This window comes from Mus caroli, chromosome 1, assembly GCF_900094665.2.
Source record: "Mus caroli chromosome 1, CAROLI_EIJ_v1.1, whole genome shotgun sequence".
NCBI classification, from domain to species: Eukaryota; Metazoa; Chordata; class Mammalia; order Rodentia; family Muridae; genus Mus; species Mus caroli.
In genome coordinates, this window is record NC_034570.1 from 91,377,452 (window position 1) to 91,383,718 (window position 6,267).

Consider the following 6,267-nt stretch of genomic DNA (forward strand, 5'->3'; position numbering starts at 1 on the left):
ATGGGGGACTTTTGGGATAGCATTGGAAATGTAATTGAGGAAAATACGTAATAAAATATATTTAAAAAGTGGATATAAAAGTAATATCTAGATAAATATTTGATTTTTCTAGTACACTAATTAAAAATAGTGAATTTGAAAACATAAAAACAAAACAAAACAAAAACAAAAACAAAACAAAAAAACCACTAGTACAATTGCATTGAAATTTGGCTCCTTGGTGGTCTTTTGGCGTTTGTGATCCTGAACTGGCATAACAGTGGATTATTCTGTTTCTGGCATTGCTCTTCAGCTGAAAATATACCTTTTGTCAAAGAGACGTATTTGAAGGTAGCATATTATACCCTTTTAGAGTCAATTTTAATGTTGCACACTCTACTTCATAACCGTTTGTCCAAAGATTATCTTTAGTAAGAAATTTGTTTAGGGTAATTGTGCAAACATGTGCATGCATATTATAAACCTTAATTGAATTCATGAATTTGTTAAATATATGGTAAGCTTCTCCCCAGTAACTACAACTACACTAAGATTGGACCATACTGAGAAGAAAAGGATAAATCCCAGATTACATCTTATTTCAATTAAGAAAATTCAGTAAATGGGACACAGTATAGGCTGATATTCAAGGTTGGCAAGACAGCTCACCAGAAAAGGTATTTATCATCATGCATGATGAATGCCTTGCTGAGAACCAATATGCTAAATGGATGGAACCAACTCCCACAAATTTGTGTGTGTGTGGGTTTCACATACACAAACACTCACAAAGAGAGTGACAGACAAAGGGAGAGATGGAGAGACAGAGAGACAGAAACAGAGAAATAAAAACACTCACACAATATTAATAAAAGATAGTTTTGCAAATAAATTTCCACAGACTTTGGGCAGAACAGAAAACAGTTACTTTTTCTAGATACCTCTGGTTTTAAAGTTGAAGGAACAGGGGATGGGCCTGAAAGGCAGTTGAGAACAAATCAATAAAGCAGAAAATAAACAGAACAAGTCTTCAAACTAATAACACTTAAATCCTGATTTCAATTAGAATTATTTCTGCCAGGCTTGAAACAGTTTTTGTATTGTACCTCTATTATATTTGTGCTTTCTTGCTTTCTTTGCTATTTCAGATGGAGGAAGCAGAGCTATAAATATGAATAGGAAAAATGTCTTTTGTAGTATATTGAAAACAAAAAGCAAAACAAAACAAAAAGAATCAGATAGGAAAAGTGTTAAAAATGTCTTGGTTGGGGTGGCATTGTGGCAGGGGCTTGAGCAAGCTTTTTGCTTTGCATCTTCAGTCAGGACGCAGAGTGGTGATTGCTGGGATTGGTTCATTGTCTTTTTTATTCACTATGAAACCACAGACCAAGGAAAGGTGCTGTCCTGAATTAAAGTAAATCTTTCCACTTCACCTTAATCTACATAATCCTTCAAAGGTATGCTTAAAGGCTACATTAATGTAGATACTCCATAATAGATAAGCCCATTGGCTTAGCTGATGGAATGTTATACCTGCTATAAGTTGTCAATATTAACCATCAGAGTGGTTTATCACTGGTTTGTAAACTTCAAATGGGAGCTTTGTCATCTCTGCTGAAGGGACTTGTGATCTTAGAATAGAGTTGTAGAGGAAACTGACTTCCCCAGATATTATGTGCACAGAGTAAGATTGGGCGATGTTGTTTAGTCTTAGTAGAAAGGACTGGAATGTCCTGTTTGGAGCTTATTCAATAGGCCTCAGTATCTGCTTTTACCAGGTGATTTTTGGTTTGGTAAAATTGATCATAGTCCAGCTGAGAGGATTAATGTTGGATAGAAAACAAGATGTTAAGATGAAGGTGTTTTTTTATATTTATTTATTTTTTATTAGAGATTTTCTTTATATACATTTCAAATGCTATCCCAAAAGTTCCCTATACCCTCCCTCCGCCCTGCTCCCCTATCCACCCATTCCTGCTTCTTGGCTCTGGCATTCCCTTGTATTGGGGCATATAAAGTTTGCAATACCAAGGGGCCTCTCTTCCCAATGATGGCCAACTAGGCCATCTTCTGCTACATATGCAGCTAGAGAAAGATGAAGTTTAGTGAATAGGTACTGTTGGAAATGTAATTGAGGAAAAATATGTAATAAAAAAAAGAAATTAAAACAGGAGCTGCTTTGAAGCTATGCCTGCCTCTCTCCCATCTTTGCCTTGATTTATTCCAGTTTGTTCTATAAGATTGTTTCCTCTCTATACCTTCACATCTTATCAAATTCTGGAAATGCAAAATCATGCAGGCTTATATTTATGATGGGGACTACAGCCACTTCAAGGTAGGAAAGTGCATCTCAAATTGGAACAGAAAAAAAACCCTTTGGTCTAGAGTTATGGCTTAAGGGTGAAGAACACAGACTGTTATTGCAGAGAATTGGAGTTTGATGTTCAGCACCCATGCTGGGCTGCTCAGAAAAGAGTGGGACTGTAGCTACAGGGAATCTGACATGCTCTTCTGGCCTCTGCCAGCACTACACTGAACACACACACACACACACACACACACACACACACACACACACACACACACAGAGAGAGGCATGGGGGGCATAAAATAAATTGTTACAAAAGTAAAGAAAACTTTAAACTTAAGAGCTATAGGGTTTCTTTGAGTTCTGGTCATCAGAACAGTCTATTTCTGAGCAGACCTGGGATTCTGATCAGCCCAGCTAAAATTTGACCAAGACAGACTGATATTGCTTAATTCTTATCTTCAGCTTTTGCTCTCCTACTGTGTGAAGCTTCTGTCACTACTGTCAAGACAGGGAGGAAGATACTAGCTTCTCTGTTCATTTTTTAGATAGTCATACTGACTAAATTCCTTCTAGTTGTTTCCATCCTACATCAAGGAACCAGGTGGCAGTATCTGGTTGGTGGACCCCAGATAAAGGTACTTGTCCTAGAACTCAGTCAAAAAAGAAAAAATCAAGCTCATGTTTAAACTAATCAGGTAAGAATAAAAGACCATCGGACAATTCATCATCCATGTAACTGAGTTTTATGGAACACTGTGTTCCTGAGTAAGGCAACCCCGTTACAAAATAACATGAATATTATGGACTCACTGATAAGTAGATATTAGCCCAGAAGCTCACAATGCACATGATACAACCCACAGAACATGTGGAACTTAGGAGGAAGGAAGACCTGTGTGTGGATGCTTCAGTGCTGTAAGAGGGGAACAGGATGTTCATAGAGGTGGAGGGAGGGGGAACCAGAGAGAACGAGAGGAGGAGGAAATAAGGGAGGCATTATCAGGTACTGAAGGGAACAGGAGCTCTCTCAGAACTTTTGAGTACCCTGTGCCACTTAGCTTGCATTTACTCTGGATAGAGGATTTCTCATCTCCAATGTCAGGTTGCTTTTGAATGAAGTTTCCTTGCTACTCAAAAATTCTTTTGTTCTTACACCAAAAGCTTGAATAAAACACCAAGAAGCTGGGAATATAAGTCCATTTGTTAGATAAAGACATTAGAGCTTCCAGCCACTTTGAGATCAATACCAGGTACGGGCTTTGACAGTCATGGTGGTTTCACTGTTCAAATATTCCTCACAATGTCATATAATATTTTTCTTTTCTTTTCCTTTTTTTTAAATTAAATTAATTTTTTTTTACAATCCAGGTTTTATTTCCCTTCTAGTCCTCCCTCTGACTGTTCCACATTCAATACCTCTTCCCCCATCCCTGTCTCCACAAAGATGTTCCAGAGAGAGAGAGAGAGAGAGAGAGAGAGAGAGAGAGAGAGAGAGAGAACACAGAAGCACAGAGAGGGAGTAGGTGATGTCTGGATTATATAGGGTAGAGCATTTGTGGGAAGGGCAGTATAGGCTCTGTCTGGAAAATTTTGGGCAGCGGGCAGTGTATGACAGCCATACACTGCAACAGGTAGGGACTGGGGGTTGCTGGAAGAACCTGGAGACCAATTGAGCTCTGGTATGTTAAATAAGCCTCTCAACTGCTTGTCATTTATCTCACAGAATTACTAAGGCTTAATTATACTGAGGCACTTTGGCACATGATGAATACTCTATAAATGGTGGATAATCTTTCAGTAGGCCTCTTGGCTTATCAGCATTGAGGTAAAGCTGTAAGGCTGAAGTATGAGCAGTTCAAGATCCTCCTGTCTTTGAGCCCTTAGGAATCTCCTGTTATAGCTAAATGCCCTTGAATGGGGGAAACAGTTATCAGTCTCTTGAAAGTTGGGTGCATCTTCTCTGACAGAACTGAGACCTGGTAGGCCTCTGCTATACATGTGTTGGTGTGGGGGTCTCTTTTCAGCTGGTGTATGCTGCCTGGTTGGAGGTCCAGTGTCTGAGAGATCTCCTGGGTCCACGTTAATTGAGACTGCTGGTCATCCTCACAGGGTCGCCCTTCTCCACAGATTCTTCCACCTTTTCCCTAATTCAACCACAGTGGTCAGCTGCTTCAGTCCATTGGTTGGATGCAAATATCTGCATATACCTCTTTCAGCTGCTTGTTGAATTTTTCAGAGGGCAGTCATGATAGGCCCATTTTTGTGAGCACTCCATAGCCTGCATAACATTGTCAGGTATTAGGGCTTCCCCTTGAGCTGGATCCCCAATTTGGGCCTGTCCCTGGATCTTCTTTCCCTCAGGCTCTTCTGCATTTTTGTCCATACAGTTCTTTCAGACAGGAATAATTATGGGTCAGAGGTTTTGACTGTGGGATGGAAACCTCATCCCTCATTTGATACCCTGTCTTTTTGCTGGATGTAGGTTCTTTAATTTCCCTATTCCCACTGTAGGACATTTCATTTAAGGTCCCTCCCTTTGAGTTCTGAGAGTCTCTCAACTCTCTGGTCTCTGGTACCTTAAGGAGGGTCCCCCACCTCCTACCTCCTGTGGTGGATGTCTGTTTCCAATCTTTCTGTTGAGCCACAGGGCTTCAGTCCTTTTCCCCCAACCCATTACCTGATCATGTTCCCCTCTTCCTCTCCCTGTTCCCTTTCTCACCAGGTCCCTCCATCCCCCACCCCTGCTGCGAATGCTTTCTTCTCCCTCCCAAGGGAGATTGAGGCATCCTCACTTAGGCCCTTCTGCTTGTTAACCTTTTTGAGTACCATAGACTGTATCCTGGGAATTATGTATTTTTTCTTGGGGGGGGGGGAGGGAGGAGGATAATATCTACTTATTAGTGAGTACATACCATGCATGTTCTTTTGGGTCTGAATTACCTCACTCAGGATGACATATTCTAGTTCCATCCATTTGCCTAAGAATTTCATGAAGTCATTTTTTTTTAATAGCTAAGTAGTACTCCCTTGTGTAAATGTACCACCTTTTCTGTATCCATTGCTCTGTTGAAAGACATCTGGGTTCTTTCCACCTTCTAGCTATTATGTATAAGGCTGCTATGAACATATTGGGCGTGTCCTTGTTATATGTTGGAGAATCTTTTAGGTATATGTCTGGGAGTGGTATAGCTGGGTCTGCAGATAATACTGTGTCCAATTTTTTGAGGCACTACCAGACCTATTTCCAGAGGGGTTGTACCAGCTTACAATTCCACCAGCAATGGAGGAGTGTTCCTCTTTCTCTACTGTCTCACAAGCATCTACTGTCACCTGAATTTTTTTACCTTAGCCATTCTGACTGGTGTGATGTGGAATCTCAGAGTTGTTTTGACTTGCATTTCCCTAATGACTAAAGATGTTGAACATTTCTTTAGGTACTTTTTGGTCATTCAATATTCATCAGTTGAAAATTTGTTTCTTAGCTCTATACCCCATTTTTAATAGGGTTATTTGGTTCTCTGGAGTCTAACTTCTTGAGTTCTTCTTATATATTGGATATTAGCCCTCTATTGGATATAGATAGGTAAAAATCTTTTCCCAATATGTTAGTTGCTGTTTTGGCCTATTGACAGTTTCCTTTGTCTTACAGAAGCTTTGCAGTTTTTTGTTTGTTTGTTTGTTTGTTTTTATTACTATTTTTTTACTCTTTCATGGGTATGAATGTGTATGAATGGGTCATACAGAGCACATGTATGTTCATCCATAGGGTGGGGACTAGTAATTTTTTTATTTTGTTTTTTTTTAATTAGGTATTTATTTCATTTACATTTCCAATGCTATCCCAAAAGTCCCCCACCTGCTCCCCCACTCACTCCCCCACCCACCCACTCCCACTTCTTGGCCCTGGCTTTCCCCTGTACTGAGGCTGATAAAGTTTGCACGACCAATGGGCCTCTCTTTCCACTGATGGCCAACTA